Raw genomic sequence first — 25616 nt, forward strand, 5'->3', positions numbered from 1 at the left:
TAACAGTATTCATTGTTTTTGCACCACACCCAGTGCTCCATGCAATCCGTGCCCTCTCCAATACCCACCACCTGGTTCCCCCAACCTCCCACCCCCCGCCCCTTCAAAACCCTCAGATTGTTTTTCAGTCCATAGTCTCTCGTGGTTCACCTCCCCTCCCAATTTCCCTCAACTCCCTTCTCCTCTCTAACTCCCCTTGTCCTCCATGCTATTTGAGCAACTGGAATTTCTAATCTGAATTTATTTCAACATTGCATCTTTAACTAAGAGATTGCCTTTTTGCTTGGAGAGATTTTAATTTTTTAAGATAAGGCCACAAAAGAGTACTAAACATCACTAGCAGGCATGGGTGCTGTTCTGCTCCCAGATGAAATTTAGGCTTCAAGAAAAATGCACCCTGTGAACCATTATGATGTGTCCACGGCACACGGTAGCCATGTGGTGAGTTCACTTGGAATTGATGATCTTCTGGGCTCTTGAATAGATGCACCTAATGTGGTTTATTTTTAAAATGAGGAAATGTCCCTCCCGTGAAAGGGTAAGTAGAGCAGGGAAGGCATTCTGGTACCATATCAAGTACAATGTACACTCATTTGCTCATTCAGTCTGGAACTTCTAAGTCCAGACTGATTTAATGAGAACTGCAAGTTATTGAAGTTGAATACAAAATACATTAAATATGAATATATTAATATATTTTATATAATATATGTTTCATTGTTGACCAAGCTAATAAGGGAATAGTAGTGAACTTTATGTCTCAAAACATTTTTTTAAAAATATTTATTTATTTATTTATTTGACAGAGATCACAAGGAGGCAGAGAGGCAGGCAGAGAGAGAGGAGGAAGCAGGCTCCCTGCTGAGCAGAGAGCCCGATGCGGGGCTCGATCCCAGGACCCTGGGATCATGACCTGAGCCGAAGGCAGAGGCTTTAACCCACTGAGCCACCCAGGTGCCCCGTCTCAAAACATTTTAAATACCGTTGTTCAAAAGATAAGTCATTTTCATAGTTGTATTTTCTTCTCATGCGTATACATGCTTTTTTTGTATATGACTTTTAATAAACTCCAGAATATTTTTAGGTTTACATAAAAGTTACAAAGATAGTATAGAGAGCTTCTATGTATCCATCACCCAGTTTCCCTAAGGTTCATACTTTATATTAACCATGATATATTTGTGAAAATTATGGAATTAACATTGGCATATTGCTATTAACTCGACTACAGACTTTATTCAGATTTCACTAGTTTCTCCAGAAATGTCTATTTTCTGTTCTAGGAGACATTTCAAGATTCCAGACTATTTAATTATTGTGGGTCCTCTACTCTGTGGCAGTTGCTCAGTCATTCCTATTTTGTATGAACTTGGCCATTTTGAAGAGTATTGTTAAGGTGTTTTCTAGAATGCCCTTTAGTTTGGGTCTGTCTGTTGTTTCTCTCATGATCAGTTTGAGGTTATGAGCTTGGGAAAAGAAAGACCACGGAAGTGAAGTATCCTTTTTGTGGTATCCTATCAGGGAATATGATATGTAATAGCAACGTGAGCTATCACTGATGTTAACCATGATCACTTTTGTCAAGGTCGTGTCTGCCATGTTTCTCCACTATAAAGTGATTATTCTTATTTTAAAGAATTAATTAATTTATTTTCGAGAGAGTGAGGACAGGCAGGGGGAGAAGCAAAGGGGAAGGGATAAAGAATCCCAAGCAGACCCCACACCTAGCATGGAGCCTGACATAGGACCCAATCTTAGGGTCCCAAGATCATGACCTGAGCTGAAACCAAGAGTCAGATGCTCAACTGACTGAGCCATCCAGGTTCCCAAGTGATTATTTTTCCTTTCCATATTCTTTTCTCTGGAAGGAGTCATTAAGTGTAGCTCACATCCAACAAAGAAAGTTATGCCCCACCTCCTGGAGGAGGAGATACCTACATATATTATCTGCAACTCTTCTGTAAAGGAGATTTTAAAGGAGATTTGTCTCTCACCCCCATTTATTTATTTGTTCAAACATTTATATCTGTGTGGACCCATAGATATTTATTTTATACTTTGGGTCATAATCCAACACTATTTTATTTCTTTTATCAAATTGTTTCACCTTTGGCCATTGGGGACCCTTTCAGTTGGCTTCTGTTCCCTTTAGCATGCCCACATCATTTTGCTTTTTGAACACTAATTCATTACTTTCTGACCCTTTGGGATGCTCCAAGCTCCGCATGTGTAATCTCTTCCCCTGCCCTAGAGTTAGTCATTTCTCCAAAGAGTTCTGTTTCTTGTGATGGAGATTATTTAACAATCAAGGTCTAGACTACCACACTTCTTGAAAATACTGTTTTTTCCATTGCTTATCTTGTATTCTAGGAACAAACCATAAAGGTCATCCTGTCCTATCATTTCTTGTCCAAAGAGAAGTTATGACTTAGGGATTTGGTAAAGAATGCAAACTTCTGTTCTCCACTATTAGAAGTTGACTTATAACTGACTCAGTGGCCTGGTGGTGTTGGCATTAATGCTGTTGTGTATTTACATAATTTTGTTATGAAAGATATTTCAGGGCTTACTGTATGTATAATTAATACCCTTCATTTTATAGAGGAACCAAAGTAGCCCCAAGTATGAAGTACGTATACAAACACATAGCAGAAGGAGTTCGTTCTTTATCACTAGTAAATCAGGTATTTTCCATGCTAAACTCACCGTGTGTTTACTTTTATCTTTTAAATCAGTGAGACTCAACCCTGACTCCTCCTGGGGAAGATTTAAAAATCCCTATGCCCAGATCTCACTGTTAGAAATTCTTGTTTAAAAATGATCTGGAGTAGTACCTAGCAACTAGGTTTTTCTTAAAACCTTACAGCTGATATAATGAACAACCAGGGTTGGAAATTACTGCTTTAACTGAACAAACTCAATCCTGTCAAGGCTCAAATATTGCAGATTATGTCTTCTTTATTGTGACGTTTCTGAGTGATGTTTGATTTATACTGTATAACTTGACATTTCAGGTCCATAAATTTAATCTGACAAACTTGTATATCATTTACTTTGTGCTTAGCACAGGGATGGATTCTCTGGGGAGGGAGAGATTAAGAACATGAATCAGTTATAGTCTCTTACATCCAAGAAGTTAAATTAATAGGGGGCATTGGTATGGTTACAAATAAGTAGGTTATGAAGTGGAGACAGGTGAGTGCTTAAAGAAGCATGAACACCAGAGAAGGAAATGGAGGTTCAGAGGAATAAGAAACACGATCATGTTGACATAAATGGATAATTTTGTTCTTTAGCTAAAGGAAGTGGTCGCTTCCTTCTGAGATTTTATTATCCTCCATGGATGTCCTTTGCCAAAGCTGTAGCTATCCAGTGGAAGCCAGAAGTCCTATTATTTGGGGCAAAAAGTCCATTAGTATCATGCGTTAGCTAACATAGTTACTGCCCTACTTTTGATTAAGCTGCCTCAAGCAGGATGCTAAGCAAACCATGTTAACAATGAATCCAGCTATAAGAAAACTTATGTTATTTTTAGGCATCTTGATTGAAAATTGCTTTGTCCCATAACTGGGCAATGTTTTTATTACTTTTTTTTTACTGCTGGTAAATTAGATTGCATGTTGTAGAAATTATGCATAACTGCACTGTTTTTAATATTTGCTACTGTAATCATTTCTGTAATTATGATATGGAAGCTAGTGCTGCAAGCTGTTCCTGTGGATGGCTATTTCACTGAGTTCTAATGATGATATCTAGTGAAAATTCTATCTGCAAAGGCCCTGCTAACAAGTACTTCCCTGGTGATATGAGGCAGATAAGCTTTATCAGTTGCTGTTAATGAGCTTGATTTATGTTGTTGGTAGTTTAATCTGGCAAGTTATTTTGGGTTTTAGACGCTTACATTCCAGCCTCCGTTATTTCCTCCCTCATCCCTGGGGGGAAAGAAAAAAAAAACTTTTAGAATCCAAAACCAATAGGGTAATATTATTCACATACCACATTTTCTTGTTAAAAAAAAGCAAAAGAACAAAACCTCTCTCCTAGGTGCAATGTCAAGTTGTGTAATACATACTAAAAACAAGACACATGAAAACCGTTAATTGAATAAAGACCAATTATTAATCATGGGATAGCTTTTGTGTTTGCTCTAGGAGTTTCCTAAAATACCACAATTAATGGGTCCATTACCAGTTTTCACAAAGTCAGGTGATGCTTCAGCAGCTGTTGCTTCCTGGTTGAATTTGTTGTTCATAATTAGTTTATTCTACCTAATTCATACTGTTGCCAGAAAATGCACATCTACACAGTGTAAGCACATCCCAAAAGAGAAAAAAAAAAAATCCAACCTAGCCTTACATATAAATAAAGAGAGCAGTAGCCACAGTGGTTTCATTTGTGGGTTCTCCAGTTGAGTTCACTCTTCCCGGAACCCATCTCCTAAACACCAGCCCAAATACCATGCTGTCTGGAATTCTGCCATGTGAGCTTAGGAAACAATTTTCTCCCTTTATCATCCTGCTAAAAAATTCTAGTTTTCTGGGAAACTAACACATGAAGTTTTCACAGGCATATATGTATATATATATGCATCCCTCAGTGAATCAATGAATTATGTCAACTTGGCCAAAATGGAATGGACTGCCTCCAGCTGTAGTGAATTCTTCCACTTTGAGGTGTCAAAGCAAGAGGCTAGAGGAAGTTGGTAAGAATTCAGCACTTGAATTGGTATGAGACTACTAAATGGTATACATTTTTCTTCCAACTCTGAGTTTCTATCATTGCATCAGGCAACGAAACTCTCTGAACCTTTGCCTTACCTGTAAAAGTGACTGCTAGGATTTCTTCAATCTCTTCAAGCTTCGTAATTCAGCTCTTACAGTATGAGAGAATATGGTAGGGTAATATACAGGAGAGGACATGAGAAGAAGAAAAGAGAGAAAGAATCGTTGAAGAATTGCTTTACAATCTTTATAAAGGAGATATTGGTTTGATTTTTCTTTGATGGATAATAATTCACCTGGAGTCTTAGAGTGTAGATGGCTAGAGCATTCTCTGAGCTCAAAGGACATTTTCTCTTTCATCTGCAAGGCAATTTTGGAGGGTGGCATGCTATATGTCTTTGTCAACATTTGAAAGTCCTTTAAATGAGATGGAAATAACATCAACACAGGGAATTCACCTCTTGATAAGTCCAGCTGAAGTTGAAAAAGTTTTCAAACTCTTATCCACCCTTCTTGCTAACTCTTTTTTCCCCCTAATTGCTCATTTATCTAATCTGAACAGTGAGTTGCAACCCAACTTCTGATCTTTTCTGCTGTCTTCTCCATCCAATTTCCCATTTCCCCTTCCTCCTCTATGTCCTTCTCTGTATTTCTTTGTATACAGCTCTCTGGTTAAGGACTAGACCATGGCACCAAAATGAAAGCACATAGCATTTTTCTTCTTGGGAATGATGAAGCCTGAGGTTCAATTGAAGAGAGTTAAGGAAACGTATTTTTTTCAGTAGGATGCCACTGCCACCATTCTTCCCCTAGAACACCTTGCTTTTTTATTTATGTTTCTCTACACACAAAATCTTTCTTCTTTTTCATTCAGTTTTGTAAAACACTGATGAGGGTATTGACCCAACTAAAAGGAGAGATAATTGGACAAATTCATTTGAGCATTTACTTTCTAATTTTCGTTTGTGAGTACCCTGTTTAGGAAGAAGAGCAGCATCCTTCTGGCCTCTTGATTTTGTATCACTAGTAATTTTCTCCTCCTAAGCATACTAAAACTGAAAAATGTTTTATGAGTTAGATCACTAACAATGACATCATTCGAACACTATCACCTAGGTAATGGAATAATTACCATAGCAACAGAGCCTTTATGGTTTAGTAGCTATAAAATTTTGACAGATGGGAGAGACTGATTGCAGATTTAAAGCAGGACATAAATGTAGCATTTCTTAGTGGCCAAAGTCACTGTAATAGCTTAGAAATTGCTATCTTTTCATAAAGATAAATGGAATGTGAGGTATTTATATTTCTGTTTACCTCTGAACTTAATTTCACTTTTCGGCAAAAGAACATTTTCTTTGTAAAACTAAGATTAGATTATTAAATACAGGGACACTAACAGAATGTTTAAAAATTATAAAATTTTAGGAGAGTAGTAGAAAAATAACTATAAAATGATTGTTCTTACTAAATTGAGTGAACCTCTGCAGTTCTTGTAACTGCAACCTCCACCTGATGAAAATTGTTAAATTTTCTTCTTCTTCATTTTTGACTTTACAAGTTTTGACTAACTTAAGTCCTGGGTGTGTTTGTGTCTGCACATTTGTGTGTTTGTGTGTGTGTGTGTATCTGTGTGTGTGTGTGTGTGTTTATGTCTTCCTCTCCTTCTAGTTAAAGTGAAGTTAATGTACATTTTTCAGGTGACACACCATCATGTGGATGGCTTGAATTTATCACCTAAATAAAGGGGAGGCAGATCAAAAAGCCATTTAGGTATTTCTTCTTATTCCTCTACCAAAACCAAAATATATATAAAACCAAATGTGGATAATCAACTTAGTTTCTTGTTCTTAATTCACTCATCTCTGAGAAAATTATTATTAAGGGGGAGAAGTGGGCCCAGTAAGTTATCCTTTATTGGACCTATTCAAGCTTCCAAAAATACCACCAATTTGATTGCCAAAGAAGTACAGGGTGTTAGGGGAGAGATGTGAACAAAAAGAGAATGCTTGTTTAATAATAATGTGTTTCTTGGCCTTTCTAGGCACTGAGGAGTAAATTCACTAATAAGATCTTTTAGTCTATAGAAAGTAATTTTTACTAAAAAATAATATGTATATGTACACTTTAATGTGTTTATCAATGAAGGCCTTGAGAAAATCAGCATTAGTATATATTACCCTAACAATGTTTATAGACAACACTAATACTTTTAGTATTTTTCTTTGTTTGACTCCTCTAACTCACTAGAATTTTTTTCTTAAGATTTTATTTATTTATTTGAGAGAGGGGGAGAGAAAGCACAAGCAGGTGGAGCAGCAGGCAGACAGAGAGGGAAAAGCAGGCTCTCCTCTGAGCAGAGCCGGACTTGGGGCTGGATCCCCAGACCCTGGGATCGTGACCTGAGCCAAAGGCAGATGCTTAACCAATCTAGTCACCCAGGTGCCCTTGTTTTTATTTTTTATTGATTTTTTAATATTTTAAAATATTTTATTTATTTTAGAGAGATGAAGTGAGGGGAGGATAAGAGAGGGAGGGAGAGAGAGAATCTCAAGCAGACTCCGCACTGAGTACAGAGCCCAATGCAGGGCTTGATCCCATGACCCTGAAGTAATGACCTGAGCCAAAATCAAGAGTCAGATGCTTAACCGACTGAGCCAACAAGCATCCCCACTTTTATTTTTATGCTTGCACAATCTCGTCTTCTAGCTGTGATTAATGTGAGAACTGGGGTGAGTTAAAGGAGGAAATGATAATCTGAAACCCAGTCTAACATACCCATCTCCAGAACAGAGGGAAACAATGGAAGGCTAATGAACTAATACATGATGGCAGGCCCTCAGTCAGATGTGCAAATGAAATTCTCCTTAAGCTTATTTCATTTCAGAGGTCAGTAGGAAATATTAGAATTAGTTTCTTCTTTGTTTAAAGAAACCTTTCCCTAAAGAAATTACAGAAGATAAAATTTTCCCAATTGAAGTTACTGTGGCTATACCTTTGGCAGAGATAGTGTAAGTCCAGGAAGAAAAATATATAGGTCCCAAGAGTCAGGGTTCCCAGTACAGAGGATTGGGGAGGGGAATTCCCAGGGTGAAGGTAAAGAGAAGACGCAGGATACTAGTTGTGCATTGGACCTATAAAGCAATCAGACAAGATGGAACAGTGGGATAAAAGACCCTAGAAGCTATGATCCAAAAGAAAATAGAGAAGTAGCAGAATTTAGAAATTACTTGATGTTTGGCTATATTAACAATAGTTTCAAAAGTTTTACCTCTCTAAAATGGATACAACTTTTTTGAGAAGACCATAAAGGACATATGAGTATGTGGTATGGGGAGCTTGCACAGGTTATCTCTACAGGTTGAAAATTGGTAACTAAAGAAATATTAACATAAGCTTATTATTTATTTTTTTTTTTCAAAGAGCTAGGTCTCAGGTTCTTGAAAAAGACATTTTGGGGTTGTAGAGAATGTACAGCTCAAGGAGGTGGGGAGAGAATTTATGATTGCATCTTTCTAAAGTAACTGCTTTGAGAAAAGTAAGGACAGGGTTAATACTCAATAATAAACCTTTGTGAAGTGTAGTTAGATGAGACTGAGAATAGAAAGAGGGAGAATTTAATCTTATCCGAGGCTAATATAACATTGAAACCAAAAAAGAAAAGAACTTACTTAAAAGGAAAATTCAGGTCATTATCATTCATGAATATTGAAATAAAACTCCCAAACAAAATATTAGCTACTGTGTCAAGGAATACATTTTTTTTTTAAGATTTTATTTATTTGACAGACAGAGATCACAGGCAGAAAGGCAGGCAGAGAGAGAGGGGGAAGCAGGCTCCCTGCTGAGCAGAGAGCCTGATGCAGGGTTCGATCCCAGGACCCTGGGATCATGACCTGAGCCGAAGGCAGAGGCTTTAACCCACTGAGCCACCCAGGTGCCCCAAGGAATACATTTTTTTAAAAGATTTTATTTATTCATTTGACAGAGATCACAAGCAGGCAGAGAGGCAGGCAGAGAGAGAGAGAGAGAGAGAGAGGAGGAAGCAGGCTCCCCACTGAGCAGAGAGCCCGATGCGGGGCTCGATCCCAGGACCCTGAGATCATGACCTGAGCTTAAGGCAGAGGCTTTAACCCACAGAGCCACCCAGGCGCCCCAAGTCAAGGAATACATTTTAAAACTATGTTGGTTTTATTATCCTGGGAATGAAGAGTTGAATTTATTATTTATTTATTTTTTAAAGATTTTATTTATTTTATTTGACAGAGTGAGAGCACTAGCAGAGGGAAGTAGCAGAAGGAGAGGGAGAAGCAGACTACCTGCTGGGTAGGAAGCCTAATAAAGGGCTCGATCCCAGGACCCTGGCATCCTGACCTGAGCTGAAGGCTGACCCTTAACAAACTGAGCCACCCAGGTGATCCAAGGAATTGAATTTAGATTTAAATATCTATTAATGTACTTTACCATATAAACAGATTAAAAGAGAAAATCGACATGATCATTGCAATATTTGCTAAAAAAAAAAAAAAAAATCCAACAGAAGTCAACACCAGTTCATGAGTTTAAAAAAGAAAACATAAAGTTAGAAAGCTACCAAGAGAAGTTTTCTTTGTATAGTAAAGGGTATTTTCAAAACTATTTACAAACCTATTTACAAACCTTACAGCAAAATCATAATAATGTAAACATTAGAAGGGTATCTATCATTTTTAGCTGCATCAACTAAAAAAGAATTGTAAGTGTAAATAAAGATGCTCATGATTTTTATGGAGAAAATTATGAAACTTTATTGAAAGACATTAAAGATGACCTACATAAAAAAGAAATATCATGTTCATTAATAGTTTCAATATCATAGAAGTAGCTATTCTCATTAATCTATATGTTCAATAAGAAGGCAAAGAAATCCTGACAGGGATTTTAATGAAATTGGACAAGCTGATCTAAAATTAATATGGAAAAAAAAAAAGCCAAGAATAACAAGACATTCCTGAAGAAGAATAGAGTAAGGGGACTTGATTTATAGTAAATCTTACTACTTTAACGAATAGTGGGAGTATTGATAGAAGGCCCCAAACCATGTTCTTACATGTGTGGAAAACTTGATCTATGAAATAAGTGGTCTTGCAGTTGAATGGAGAAAGGATTTTGGAAATTGTTGTAGAACAAAATAATACATAGAGGTAAAATAGAATTTGATCCCAATTTTATAAAATACCCAGATTCAGTTTAGAGTGATTGCATAGGAGCGTCTGGTTGGCTCAGTCACTTAAGCATCTGACTCTTGATTTTGGCTCAAGACCTTGATGTCAGGGTCCTGGGATCGAGCTCTGCATTGGGCTCTGTGCTCAGTGCAGAGTCTGTTTGTCCCCCTTCATCTCCTCCTCCCCTTGCTCTCTTTCTCTCAAATAAATAAATAAGTAATTTTTAAAAAAATTTTTAAAAACTGAAGTGATTGCATAATCTAAACATGAATCTTAGAATATAATTGAAGGAAATATCTTTGTGATTTGAGGGTTGAGAAGAATTTCTTAACCAAGACAGAAAAAACACAAAACATAAATAAAAATTGGTGAGTGTAAGTGTATTAATTATCTTAGTCCATCAAAATACACCATTTAACAAGTGAAAAGAAAAGGTCACCAGTTAGAAGAAGATATTTGCAAGACCTAATTACCAAATGACTGGAATACAGAATATATGAAGTGTTCCTCCAGATCGATAAGAAAAAGGTTAAAAAAAAAAAAACAATTTTAAGATGGGGAAAATAGATTTTTATTTTCTTATAAAGTTAAACATATGCTTATCATATTGCCATATGATTCCTTGGTACTTACTCAATAAAAATGAAAACTTAAGATCCCATACCAAAGACCCACAAGTGAATGTTCATAGCAGCTTTATTTGAAACAGAGCCCAACTAGAAACAACATGAATGCCCTCCAGTGGATGAATGGGTAAACAAAATATGGCATATTTATCCAGGGGAATACTACTCAACAATTAAGAGGGAAGAATTGTTGATATATGCAGTTACTTAGATGGAACTCAAGAGCATTATATAAATGAAAAAAAAATCAAATCTCAAAAGGTTGCGTACTATGTGATTGAATTTTTATAATATTCTCAAAATAGCAACATTACAGTGATGGAGAAAATATCATTGGTTTCCAGGGGTCAGGGTTATTGGCGAGAGACTGTAACTGCAAAGGCATAGCACAAGGGAGTTTCTTTGGACTGATCAAACAGTTCTCTGTCCTTATTGTGGTCGTGATTAAACAAATCTGTATTTCATAGAACTCCCCCCAACACACACTCATGAATTAATGCATGGAAAAACAAATAACATCTGAAGAAGGTATGTGGTATATTTAGTACGGCACTGCCAATATTCCAATCTTGATGATTGTTCTATGGTTATGGAATATGTTATCATTGAAGGAAGTTGAGTGAAGGCCCTACAACAGGAACTCTATATTATTTTTTGAATTTCCATGTGAATCTGAAATGGTTTCTAAACAAAAAGATAAAGAAAAGAGGACATAGAAGCCAGTTTGATACATCTCCTGTTGGCCAAACTGGATAATTAGAACATCAGAATAAACAATGATAGTAACAGAATATGTCTTCCAGGAAACAGTAGACAGAATTCCCCCAATAGTTTATTGGGGGAAATGCCTATGAAGGATAAAGGAGAGAGACAGCAGAAATAGGCAGGGAGAACCTAGTATGCAGTGGAAAACTGATTGCCATGAAGAGGAGATGGAAGGAAGGAGAAGGGAAGTTCTCAGATTATAGTGTAGCTCTGAGAAAGTCTTGTTCAGGCTGATGTCCAGCCCAAGAGAAGATTTCATATTTACAGGAAGCTATTACAGGGCCCAACTGTAGCACCTCTACCATGCCCAGCATTGACCAGGAACAGCAGTCCCACGAGAATTGGGCTGGGCATGAACGTGCACCAGATCTGAAGGTGCAGCAACAGGAGGCTCTCAGACATCCACAACCTCAGAACAGATTCTTGTTAAAGAGCTGAATGGTACATTTCCATGATCACAGAAAGTGGAATTCACTGAATTAAGATGAGTCCATGAACCCAGTCTGGTAGAATTTTATAAATAGATAAATGAAGAAAAAAGTCATTTTTAAAATATAAAATGGCAATTGATAAATGAAGAAGAGAGTCCCCACTTACCCACTATATCATAGTAAAAATAGTAAAAACTGATGATTCAGGCAAGAACCATTGATGGATGCTAAAATTAATAACTAAAGGTTTGATGAGGAAAGAGCATTTTTTAAATTTTTTTCATTGTTTTTATTAACGTATAATGTATTATTAGCCCCAGGGGTACGGGTTTGTGAATCACTACGTTTATACACTTCACATATAGCACTCACCATAGCACGTACCTTCCCCAATGTCCATAACCCCACACCCCTCTCTGACCCTCCCTCCCCCCAGCAACCCTTAGCTTGTTTTGTGAGATTAAGAGTCTCTTATGGTTTGTCTCCTTCCCAATCCCATCTTGTTTCATTTATTCTAGGAAAGAGCATTTAGATAGCACTGTTGGTGAGAACGTAAGTTGGTAAAGCGGCTATGGAAAATGGTATGGAGACTCCTCAAAATATTAAAAATAGAATTACAGTATGATCCATCAGTCCCACTTCTGGCATACATTGAAAGCAAATGAGAGATTCTTGAAGAGATATCTGAACTCCGTATATAAATAGAATATTATTCAGCCATGAGGAAGGACCTGCTGTGGACAACATGGATGGATCTTGAGGTTATTATACTAAGTAAAATAAGTCAGACAGAGAAAGACAATTATGTATGATATTACTTTTATGTGGAATTTTAAAAAACCAAACCCAGAGAAGCAGAGACTAGATAGACTAGAATAGTGGTTACCAGGAGCTGGCAGACGGAGAGGAAGAGGACACATTAGTCAGAGTGCACATTCCCAGTTTATGAATAAGTTCTGAGAATCTAATGTATAACCTAGTGATTATAGTTAATAATACTGTACTATATACTTGAAAGTGGCTAAGAAAGTAGATTTTAAATGTTCCCATTGCAAAAAAAAAATGGTAATTATTTAACATAATGCAGGTGTTAGCTAATGTTATTGTGGTAATAATTTCACAACATTTAAGTGTATCAAATCAACACGTTGTAAACCTTAAACTTACACAATGTTACATGTCAGTTGTGTCTCAATAATGCTAGAAAGAAAGAAAAAAATTAAATTTTGTGTATTGGGTGATATTTTTTATAATATATGTTTATAATAAGTGTTTATCTAAAATGATCATGTTGGGTGAACCACAGGTATTCTACCACTAAGCAATATATATACATTCTAAAATTATAGTGTTTTATAGTGGATAGAGACAGTTCTGTCTTCCAAGCAGATCATAGTCTATTTAAATTATAATTTGAACTCTTATTGTCAATATCACAATACATGTTGAACAAATTAAAATAACTAATATCAAAAAGGGCAGTTTGGACATCTAATATTAGAGCTATTAAAAGGGTAATTACCTTCCCTGTATTCAAAAATTTGCAATGGAAAAATACAGGTTACTTCATAATAGAGACATACCATTTAACACAACAGACAAGTAACAAAAGCAAAGGAAAAAGGAATATCAGCAGCTAGATGATAGATTTCATAGCCTCAGAATCTTTGCATTTCCATGTTGGAGATTCCCCGATCCCTAAGTATTTTTGTTTTAAAATAACATATCGAGCAAGCTGATGTTTTCTTTTCCAGTTACTTTCACAATTATAATCACATTTCATGCTCACTAAAGTGCTGTTAGAGTCTAAAGGCAAATTTAAGATTTATGATGAAATGAGAGAACAAGAATGTTGTAGAGGAAAAGAACTTTTGGCACTATTACTTACTCAACTATTTTTTAGGTTATTTTTATGCAGTTATCACAATGAATAAAATGGTTGTAGGCAATATGAGCAGAAATGAGACCTTGAAATTAACATAATCAAGCTGGTTATTTTATGTTGCTGATTTGTATTTGCTTGAGCTTCTTAGGATCAGGTATAGTAAACATAAACAGGACTGTTCTTAGGAAGGAAAAATAAGGTTTGATTGTGACAGATGATACTGACCAATTCTCTGTAGCTCTAAGTACCTAGATGTGTAGGTTTATTGTAATATGCTGCTTGTCTAACTGCTAGGACAAGAATAAATTATTGTTGTGGGTTTTTTTTCTTCTTTCTAGAAAGCATGATTGACCCTTGGCCAGTAACAAGTATTCTTTCTCTTATTTGAACTCCCATTGCCTCTTTTCTCTACTTTTCTTAGAATATCCATCATTCTTTGATACTGTTAGGATCTGATTTTATGTTAGACCATAAGGTTTTGATAGTGAGAACAGTATCTTTGCTCTCCTTATACTCTCCATAGTACCTAGTACAAGGTCTTGTGAAAACAGGCAGTTAGTCACAATTGTGGAGTGAAATGATAGGACATGATTAATGGGCCCCCTGAATTATCTCTCAGGCCATTCTGCCATACAGTCTTTATGAATGGAGGAGGCCACTTCTAGCTTTCATTCTCCTGTTTGTTCTCTGAGGGAAGCAGTTGAACAGTCCACTGCCAGATGTATGGAGATATATCATAGATAGTCACATACCTGGGGTGCATAAGTACAAGAGACAGAAACTATACCCAGATAACAAAACTGGAGATAATGATAGGGGATGCTTGATGTGAGAAATATCATAATGCACATAGGAAAAAAGGGGGGAAGGAGACTAATAAAGGGATAATCTCAGTGGGTTAACAAGTGGCAGAAAGGTGGAATAAAATCCTCCCAGTTCTATGATAATATGGGCTGTGAGTTTAGCCATATAAGTCTTCAGAAAAGAGGACTGGGGTTCACTGGTCTACTAGACAGATGTCATTTAATCATGGCCTTTTGGGGCAAAGACAAAATGGTGTAAGCATAATTCCTTGGAATAGTACATGATTTATTAAGGGTAAAACAGTAAGATACCAAGGAAGAAGTGGGGTGGACAACAGGCAAATTTCCTTAGGAAGAGTGCAGGATGGTAAAACGTGTTATTTATAAAATGTCGTGTTGTCACATGAGTAGACATTATCACATATGAGGAAAAATGGCATTTAGTCTTGATAACTCATCCTCTAAAAATGTAAATTGCAGAATTGCCATTTGGAAGTTCTGGTTGCAAAATAAGCTACTTGTGTTATTTCCCGTTACTCTTTGATGTTCCACTAAAGGTCAGACATTCTTCATGTACATTGAAGGAATAACAGAAATGAGGGCCACTATTCCCTTGCATAAATACTTTTTTTCCTACTGGACTGATCTACTGATGCACCTCTGCATGTCTGTCTTTTTCGTACTACTCTATCTTTGGTCACAATATTCCCCACAACTGGAATGTTCTCTCCTTCCTTGCCTTTACTTAAACCTATAGCCATTTTTCATTATTGTAAGTACTGTCTTCTTGCAGATATATATATATATATATATATATATATATATATATGTATGTATGTATGTATGTATTTTTTTTATCTTTAAACATTTTTTTTCTTCAATACATTCTTCATATCATTGCTTTGGTATTTATCGGTGAAATTTACTCATTGTAACTCAGTGTATTATATTTCATTGTATTGTAATTTCTTTTTTGTTTTATAATATCAAGCCTTTTGAGAGAAATGGATTGCCTTCTGACATATGCCCGTCAAGGTCACAATTCCCTTCACTGTCCTGCCAAAGAATTACAAAACAGGTTATTTCCAACATTTGTTTGTTAAGAATATTCATGAGACCCCAACTGTCAGGAAGCCACCTCCTAACCATAATTTTTCACATGTGTAGTACTCAGCCAAGATTTGATGGTTGCTCATAGGGAAATTGTAGATCTTTGGATTTGGCGAGGTTAGGGGCCAAAGCTACTGCTACCAACAGTTACTGGTTTATTCTCTGGGCACATAGGAAATGGGGTAGTACAGAATCCTGGGTCTGCTTCTCCCCAGCACTGACAGTGTTCATAGCATGCACACAGTTAAATTAAAACCTTGATAAAAGGCAAACATGATAGTGTGTTTTTAAGATATACCTACCTAAATGAGAAATGCAGTTATTATATATAATAATATAATTAAGATATAATAGATATATTTGTATATATTTATATTCCATATAAATATATAATATGTGTATATATATATATACACACACACAGAAAAAAACCTGCTGAGGGAGACAAGTAAGCTCCAAGAAGCTTGGTGAATAGGATTTTAGGGTTAGTGCAGGTTTTACTGAATCTTGGTAATTAATTAACTCATCCATTCTTTTTATTTTCTATTAAGTTGAATTCCCACTGTGTGCCAGCCATTGAGCTAAACATGAGTGTAATTAAATTTGGCAGTTAAGCTGCCAAAATTAAAATTTGTTTGTGTATTATCTAAACAATGTGGGTATTAGCAAGTTTCTTAACTTTCTAAGTCTCAGTTTCCCTGTAAAATGGAAATATCCTAGTAATCAGTTCTTATGATTAATGTGAGTATGGCACAAATTAATCTAAAGTAATGGTTTTACTAATGTGTGTTGTGTTTATAAGTACTTAATAAAATAGATATTATTATTATTACTATTGTTCTTATCATTGACTTGTACTTTGTTATTAGTATTATGATTATCATTAACTTGGATTTTATGCAGATCAATTCATAAACTTCTCTAACTACCAAGTATTAGTGGGGCCATAGTACCAGAATTAGGTATTGAAAAGAGTTGATTATTGGTCTTTCAGCAGTTTTAACTACAGTCTTTGTATCTATGTTAGATAATGCACAAATTAAATTACATTAGATATAATGGATTTGGTTCTGGTTATATGGAAATAAATGAAGACTACACAAATGAGCAAACCCAAAGCTGTTAACTCAGAGTTTGCTATAGCAAGGGAGTCAGCCACCACCACCTGTGTTTTGACAGAAACTCAGAGACAGGCAGAGAAATGGGAAAGCTTTACAGTGACAAAACGGGAAGGCTTCACATGTGTCCTACTGGGAGGCTGTTGGAGTGGGGGAAGTTGCAAGTGCACTAAAAGCAGGGCATGCTATGTGAGTGGTGATTCTACATACTTGGCTTCTTCTGGATGGTTCTCAATTTGAAGTAGGAACAAAGATTTGGAAAGTTGTCAAGTCATAGCCATTTGGGGCTGATTGTTGCAGGGGTTACTGTTTGAGTTCCTGGATTGCTCCTGACGATAGTAGTGTGACTTCCTACAAATCTCATTTATAGCAAGCTGGCTTCTTAGTCTGGTTATTGTAGATAACAGGTTAGTTTCGTGGACAGCTTGCTGTAAGTTGTGGGTCAGAGCTGTATTTTTATATATGGTCTCATCATCCATTTACATACTCAGTCTCTCAGAAGTGTGGAGTCTGGAGCTAGGGCACATACCTTATTAGTATATGTGACCTTAGGCAAACTGGTAAATCTCTTTTTGCTTCAGTTACTTACCCTACCAGATGGAATCAGAACAGTTATTAACATAGGTAGAGCCCTTAAAACAGTACCTAGCACAAAATATTAGATTTTATTCTATTATACAATCAAAAGAAGAGAAGAACATCTCTTGGATGAAATTCGTAGGATATTACAGTTCTCCAACTGCCTCTTAAATTTTAATAATACCATTTTGCACCAGTACAAGTTCTACTTTCACTTAAGGTGTATAGTATTAGTTCAGGTAAATTCCCACTAAAGAAAAAAACATGTATTTCCTTGGAAACTATGCAGATTGTCAGTTCTTTTCTACTTTCTCCCCCTGTGGCCTAGCAATGCACCATCCTGGGTGGAGTATATTGCACTACCCCATCCATACTGGTCACTCAACTTGCTTTTGCTAAAGAAATACTTGTGGACATGAAGCGAGCAGAGGCCTTAAATATATTTGCACAATTTGGCTTCCTCTCTTGTGTTCCCCTCATTGTCAGGAGAAGAGTGTGTCCCTGAAAGCTATCATCCCTTTAGTCTGAGCCCCATAGCAAGTTAGGAGAAGCACATCTTTACTCTCCCAGAACCCAGAGCCAAGCCCAGTCTACCCCGAAGCAGAAGCCCTCAGCTGATCCTCAGATCTGTGAGAAAGATGAATGCTCACTGTTGTAAACCGGTGGGTTCCGGGAGTAGTTTGTCGCACAGTGTTACTGCAATGGCAGCCCAACAGAGAGTAATGATGGTTAAATCTTTGACTTGCAATTTTGTCCTTACTGGATGAAAAGAGTCCTTTGTCTCTTTAAAGAGGGGGAGTCTTGAGGAACTGAGACAGAGAATAGTAATGATTTGATAAGGCACAAGTGATTGAAAAAGTTGGGATTCGTGAGGCACTACCGGCATGATATGTTGTTCGCTGAGGCTAGTAGAGGGTTCAGTGGTCTGAGGGCATTAGGCGCACAGAGGGAGGAGTTACACTGAGAGAGAGTTTGAGCAAAAGAATACAGGGGATGAAGTGAATGTATATTTCACTTCGTTGTTGTAAATAGGTTAAAAACAAAGCGTTATTTTATCTACCTAAAGTGAATATTCCCTAAGAGCAGGGAGAAAGAAACCTGTACTTAGAAATAAAAATTATTCATGGGTAATAATTATAAATCAGAAAAACATACACTTTTGAGAAAAATCTCCTATCATTTTATGGAAGAAAGTCAACCAAGGGTTTCATGCTGACCATCGGCATTTCCTATTTATGAGAACACAGAAGCATGGCCTTTAAAAATCCTGTACGTATTTGAACTGCTTTTGCAGTCTGGCATCAGAATCCATTTTAATTCCATGCAGCTCTTGGGGTACCTGGTTGGCTCAGTCTTTAAGCATCTGCTTTCAGCTCAGGTAATGATCCTGGGGTTCTGGGATCAAGCCCCGCATTGGGCCCCCTACTCCGTGGGAAGCCTTTTCTCCTTCTCCCACTCCCCCTGCTTGTGTTCCCTCTCTCGCTGTGCGTCTCTTTCAAATAAATAAAATATTAAAAAATAATAATTCTATGCAACTCTTGATGATTTTGTGATTCAACAACCTTTGAAGTGGATTCTGTCAGCATGGTGCAGCTCACTCCTTCTTAAGTCTCTGTGTCACATGTAGGTAAAGTTTCTGAGTGAAGCACCAGAATCTATACAGACGAATAGTGTTTTCTTGGCAACGGAGAAGCACTGCCATGTGCTCCAAACCAGACAAGGTGTGCAGTATTACTCATAATTATCTTTAGTCATCAGAATTCTCTGGATTTCAGGTGGCGGTCCCATTTACCCAGTGGGCGGGCTTGGCTGTACTCCCACCAATCCTAATGCAGTATATTTCTTTTAACCATTGTTTTTATTTGGCAAAGCAATAGGCTCAACGAAGTCACTGTCAGTACAGTGTAGGGCTTAAAATAAAATGTGCATTGTTCTCCTACTTACTGCAGACAAAGGAACATTAATAAAAGTGAGAAAATGAAAAGGTATACACCAATGAGGATTAGTCATAATTACAATAAAGCGAATTCATTTGTCAGAAAGAAATCAAAAGCTTCCTGTAATGATGTCTAGAAATAGAAAAACCATCACCGAAACTGTACCAAGAATCTTCCATTGTCTATATTAACCTCTCTTTGGCTTACCATTTCTTTCCATCTATCTTCAGTGCTTCTTTGGAATAGAATTTATAAACAAATCTGCCTTGTGGTCTCAATGACAGATACTTGATGTGTTGCTTGATGTGTTGCTTTTTGAGCTTTAACAAAAAGTAATGATTTTTAATTACAGGCAATGAAGCTAAAGTGGTGTTACTCCAATTAACTATGTAGAATTAGTGGGTTGAATGTTCTTAGATGAAAGATTGGGGCAGAACAGACTTTCCTAGCATATTTTCAGCTAGTTCAAGAAGTGGTCACTGGGGCGCCTGGGTGGCTCAGTGGGTTAAAGCCTCTGCCTTCGGCTCAGGTCATGATCCCAGGGTCCTGGGATCAAGCCCCGCATCGGGCTCTCTGCTCCACGGGGAGCCTACTTCCTCCTCTCTCTCTGCCTGCCTCTCTGCCTACTTGTGATCTCTGTCTGTCAAATAAATAAATAAATCTTAAGAAAAAAAAAAAAAAAGTGGTCACTGACTATCATACCTGAATACCATGGATAAGTATAATCTCTTTCATGACTTTGTCATAAAACATCAGCAAAAGCTCATAAAATCTGTACCTCAGATTTAGGTGTTTTAAGCAAAGCCACCTGATACTATTGAGCATACTTTCTCCCATCACCATATATAAACATATATAGGATCAGGTAAGCAGGTATATGTATTCTATGTTCGGGAATACACTGGTCGTTAATTCCTGGTCACTACTTACCTTACATGATTGACCTGTAACTGATACTGTTCTTCTATATGTTCTGTATTTTCAAAAGACTGTAGTCTTAGTAGTGGGATTCTATGCTAGTTGTATTTTCTTTTTAATAATATTTTTCCCTATTGCCTCAGTTATTTTCATTAAGAGAGAATATATTTTCAAAGAGACAAAACAATAAACCTATTTCTATATTTACAACACTGACTTTTTAAAGACTTAACCCCCACCACCTATTGAACCCATTGCCCCATCTACCTCACCTCTGTTTGATGATGTATTTTTAAATCAAACTAGTGCTTTAAAAATTTGAGGAACAGGAGCATCTGGGTGACTCAGTCAGTTAAGTGTCAGTTTTAGGCTCAGGTCACAATCCCAGGGTCCTGGGAATACATGGCATCAGGCTCCCTTCTCAGTGGGAATCTGCTTCTCCCTCCCCTTCTGCCTGCGCTCCCCCTGCTTGTGTTCTCCCTCTCTCCAATAAATAAATAAATAAAATCTATAAAAAAAATAAAATAAAAATTTGAACAGAAATGTACAAATAAAATGTAAAAATATTCTACCATCACTTACCTCCAAAGATAAACATGGGTGTCACCACTTCTCATGTGTATAAATCCAGATAATAATTTTATGTTTATTCCATTATACATGTGTATGTTTGTGTATGGATTGTTTTTTCACTTCAAAGTACCTTAGAAGTCTTTACATAAATGCACAGAGGGATGTAATATGTATTTTTTTCAAATGCACAATTTGTCCTTAGATGGTATATCCCTATTGATGGTCATTTAGTTGTTTCTGGTTTTTACCCATTATGGACACTTAGGTAGTCCTTGATTTTTATATCTACAAACTGTGCTAAGGGATATTCCTGTTCATTTTGGGATCATTTGTCAACCATATTGCAGAGTCATCTTACTAGCTATGGAGCCCTGAGTTAAATGTATATGTATTAAAATGTTTTATAGACGTTGCCAAGATGGCTTCTAAAATGGTTACAGCAATTTATATTGCCTTAATGGGGTATACTTACCTATGCCCAGCCTAGCACTGGCCTTATAAATTTTTTAAGTTTTTGACAACTTTAGAGGTAGAAACTATCCCCGTTTGTTGTGAAGTTAACATGATAGTTGAGCATATTCTTGTGTTTATTGGTCTTTTGTATTTATTTTCAGTGAAATCTGTGGTCATTTGTTTTCATTTATAAACTGTGTCCTTTTCTTATTGATTTTTAAAAGTTGTTTTCATTTTGGGGAAAAATAAGAAGGAAGAAAGGAGGAAAGGAAAAAATTAACCCACCAAGAATATACTTTTTAAACACAGCATCTTACCACAAGCTGATACACAAAGTCACTCCAGTTTAGACACATGTTGTGAATGTGTGCTATGTGGAAAACACAGTGCTAGGTGTTACAGGGTCAGAGAAGTATAGAAATCACAGGAGTGAGAATTTCCTTATTGTTTTAAAAGGACTGGGTCTCAGGAGCAATATGCCTGAGAATTTTATATATCCTTTGAGTACTGCATTCCTTTAGAAAAGAAATAATGACTTCTTCTTTGTGCTAGAACTGCGTTGCTGTTCAAATTGGCTCCCTGGGATGGTTGATAATTCCATCTCTCATCGTCAGCTGGCTTGACCCTACGACCCGCACTGCCTCACCTTTTAGGTTGATTTAGGGTGGTGTCAATAGAAAAGAAGCAAAATCAGGTGGAAAAACAAAAACAGAATACTATTTATTTTTACGTGGCTTTATTCATTGGATAGAAGTTGTTAGTTTAATAAAAATTCTGAAAGTTTCCCAAACTGGATCTTTCAGATGCAGTGTCTACCATCTGGGGCATTTCTTTGAAAACATCTGGATAGTGATTAAGTATTGTAGCTTCAAAATAAACATCTAGCATCCCATATATGCAACCTTAGAGTAGAATTATAATCAATTTCAAAAGACAAATTAACAATTCCCAGACAAAAATTGCTTAGGGTTATGAAATTAAATAACTATAAATCTCGTATTTTTTTTAACTTTAACCCAGATGTAGAATTATGAATGTATACGTAATATCCAATCATTATGTGCTTTGAGAAGGTTTTTCCCTCAAATCATTGTTTCTTAAGACTACAGTCATGTTTTTGTTGTTGGTTTTGATTTCTGTGTGTGTGTGTGTGTGTGTTATTTTGTTAGGAATTTGATTCACAACTTTAAATTGCTTACGGGGGGGGTAGGCTTTAAAAGTTTATCCTGTCTGTGATCCCTAACTTCTTTCCTCTTTTCTTCCTTGCTTGTCTGCTTGCTTTCTTCCCTCCTTCTGTAGTGTTAGTTGACATCCTACCATGTGCCATGTACTATACCAAGCATCAGAGATATGGCAGTGAACAGAACAATGTCTCCGCTCTCTTGAAGCTTCCATCATTGTGAGAAAGAAAATATATATATATACCAACAGGTAGCATTATGACAGATAATCCAAAAAAGAAAGATAAAGCTAAAGGGTAGGGGTGAAGTGGCATTTCACTTGGGATATTGGGGGACTTCCTCTCTGTTTGTCATTTGAGTAGAGACTTGAATGAGGTGAGGAAATGAACCAAGCAAATTCATGAGGGCAGATTGTCTCAGACAGCAGTAATAGCAGCACAGAGGCCCTGAGGTCAGAGTGTGCTTTACGCATCAGAGCAATCAAGGAAGCCCTTGTTGCTTAAAGGAGAGTGAGTGAGTGTGCGATTGGAGGAGGTACAGTCAATAGCAGGATTTAAGATCATAACACATAAAGCTTGTTTGTTGAAATCATAAAGTTTGTAGGACATGACAAGGGTCTGGATTTTCTAAGTGTGATGAGAAACCAATAAAAGTTTCTGAGCAGGAGTAAGAACACCTGACTTGTTTTAAAATGCTAGGTCTTTGAATTCCTACACCTAGGAGATATATTGGGTTACTTAATTGCTCTGGGTCTCAGTTTCTTTGTATGTAGAAGGGGTTAATTAAAATAATTCTATACGGATGAAAAGATGTTACAAAAGTGGGGCACCTAGATGGCTCAGTTAGTGAAGTGTCTGCCTTGTGTCAGGCTCCATGCTCAGCTGGACATCTGCTTCCCACTTTGCCTCTGCCCTTCCCCCACTCTTGTGCTCACACACTGGCTCCCTCCCTCTCTCAAATAAATAAATAAATAAAATCTAAAAAAAGATTTTACAAAAGGTAATTTGTGAAAAGCTCCTAGCACAATGCTCGATACCTAACAAACGCTCAATAAATATTCCTTAGTTTCTGTTATTAGTATTGTTGCATAATCATCATTATTAGTAACTGAGCCTATTAAAAGCCTCAAGAGGGAAAAAGAATTGTTAGTGGATGCAGTAATTTAAAGTATGTGACGTTTGAGAAACTGTTGGACTGTATGATAGAAAGTAATTGCTAGTGGAAATAATAATTTCAAAAAGGGGTGAAGGCATTGGTCAAATTAAAAATCTGCTTTTTTACATCTGATTTCCTTTCATGACATTTGTTTATCTTAAAAAAAAAACACTTTAGTAGTGCAAAAACCAAGTGGAGTAATATGTGATCTTTTGACATAACTTTCATAACACACTTAGTAGCATTGTCTAATTGACTGCAGAAGTGTTAAAAATGCGAATATGTGTGAAGCAATTAACTAAAAATATGTGATTACTTGCCCTCACATGGTCCTGAAGTTAGTGTACTGAATGTTGTTTTAGATATGTTTCTCCCACTTTATTTGTTAAACTTGTTATCAAAGTAAATTTGATGATATATAGTCAGTGAATTATGGAGTTTTCTTTATAGCCCCGTTGATAAAGACAGTTTTATTTATTGCTTTTTAAATTCAGATTCTAACATTTATTTTATGTTTGAAACTATAGATCAGCCAAGAGTAATAAGTTTAGAGAATGCATGCTACCACTGAATAACTTAGTGGGTTGAAAGCCTTTCCTCATTTTCCCATAAAGGCCAATTAGAAAAAATTGGAATTCCTTTTTAGCTATGTTGTACATTATTATGATACTGTCTGGAGCCAAGCTAGGCTGTTAGTTGTCCATAGAACTTTTATACAAAATTAAAATGTAAGTAGTTTCAAGTAGGATCATAATACTTTTAAATATTTGGGTTTGATGACTTGGATTCAGGATGGGAGGTATGTGGGAGTTGGAGGGAGGGGATAGCTTGTAAGAGCAGATTGATATGAAAACCCATTAGCTAAAATTATCTTATAATAGACTGAAAGAGATTGCGTATCCAGAGTCATCCGGCCAGCCCATCATGCAGCCAGTATAAATGACCATTTGAAATGTCAGAGGAACATGATCTCAGCCAGAGAAGAGTCTTACTGACTTTCAAAGGCGCCAGTTCCCAATGGAAGGCACGTGGGAAAATGAACAGTGTCTAACACCTAGCCAGAGTATGTCAGCATGTTGATCGATGAAGATGTCTTTCAATACAGTGTTAGAGTTATTTTTTAGTATTACCAAACATACCAAGAGGGAGTCATGTTTACTATTTCCTTTATTTTTTGAGATTTACATATTAGAGAAATAGAAAATTCAAGTCTAACCGACTTGTATACACACACACACACATCTACCCTCAGTATACATATGAATATGCATGCTTTTCTGGTTCTGCTCTGCAAGCAGGAAGTAACTGAAAGAACTCACAGTAGTAGTAGTGTTCAAATCTGACTCCTTCTGATATCTGAAATATATCTTCTGTTGAAATCAGCCTATGATTTGTTTAAGGGAAAGTACAAAAGGCAGTGAATTGAAAGCGAATATTTGAAACACTAATAGGATATGTATAGAACTCTCTCTCTCTGTTCTCTCTCTATATGTATATTTGATGTTTTTGTAGAAGAAAAGATGGAAAACTTTGTTTATATATTTTTTGAAAATCAAATATTTTTAACCCTTTCAGGTTTATTGAGGTGTTTGGGTGTTTTGTTTTGTTTTGTTTGTTTTATGTTCCAGTATAGTTAACATACAATGTTACATTAGTTTCAAGTGCACAGTATACTGATTCAACACTGCTCATCATGGCATATGTGCACTTAATCCCCTTCACTTCGCATTGTGCATCCATTCCCCTCCCACCTTCCTTCTAGTAACCATCAGTTTGTTCCCTATAGTTTTTGGTTTGTCTCTTTTTCCCTTGTTCATTTCTTTTGTTTCTTAAATTCCACAAATGAATGAAATCATATGAATTTCTCTTTCTCTGACTTATTTCACTTAGCATTATTCTCTCTAAATCCCTCCAAGTGCTTACAAGTGGCAAGGTTTTATTCTTTCCTAGGGCTGCTTAATATTCCATTTTATATCTTTACCACTTTTTTATACATTCATCTATCAGTGGTCACTTGAGTTGCTTCCATAATGTGGCTAATTGTGAATAATACTTCAATAAACATAGGCTGCATATATCTTTTCAAGTTAGTGTTTTTGTATTCTTCAGGTATATGCCCCATAGTAGAATTACTGAATCATACGGTAATTATATTTT

Source organism: Lontra canadensis, unplaced genomic scaffold (assembly GCF_010015895.1).
Source record: "Lontra canadensis isolate GAN:19392208 unplaced genomic scaffold, GSC_riverotter_1.0 scaffold61, whole genome shotgun sequence".
Classification (NCBI taxonomy): Eukaryota; Metazoa; Chordata; class Mammalia; order Carnivora; family Mustelidae; genus Lontra; species Lontra canadensis.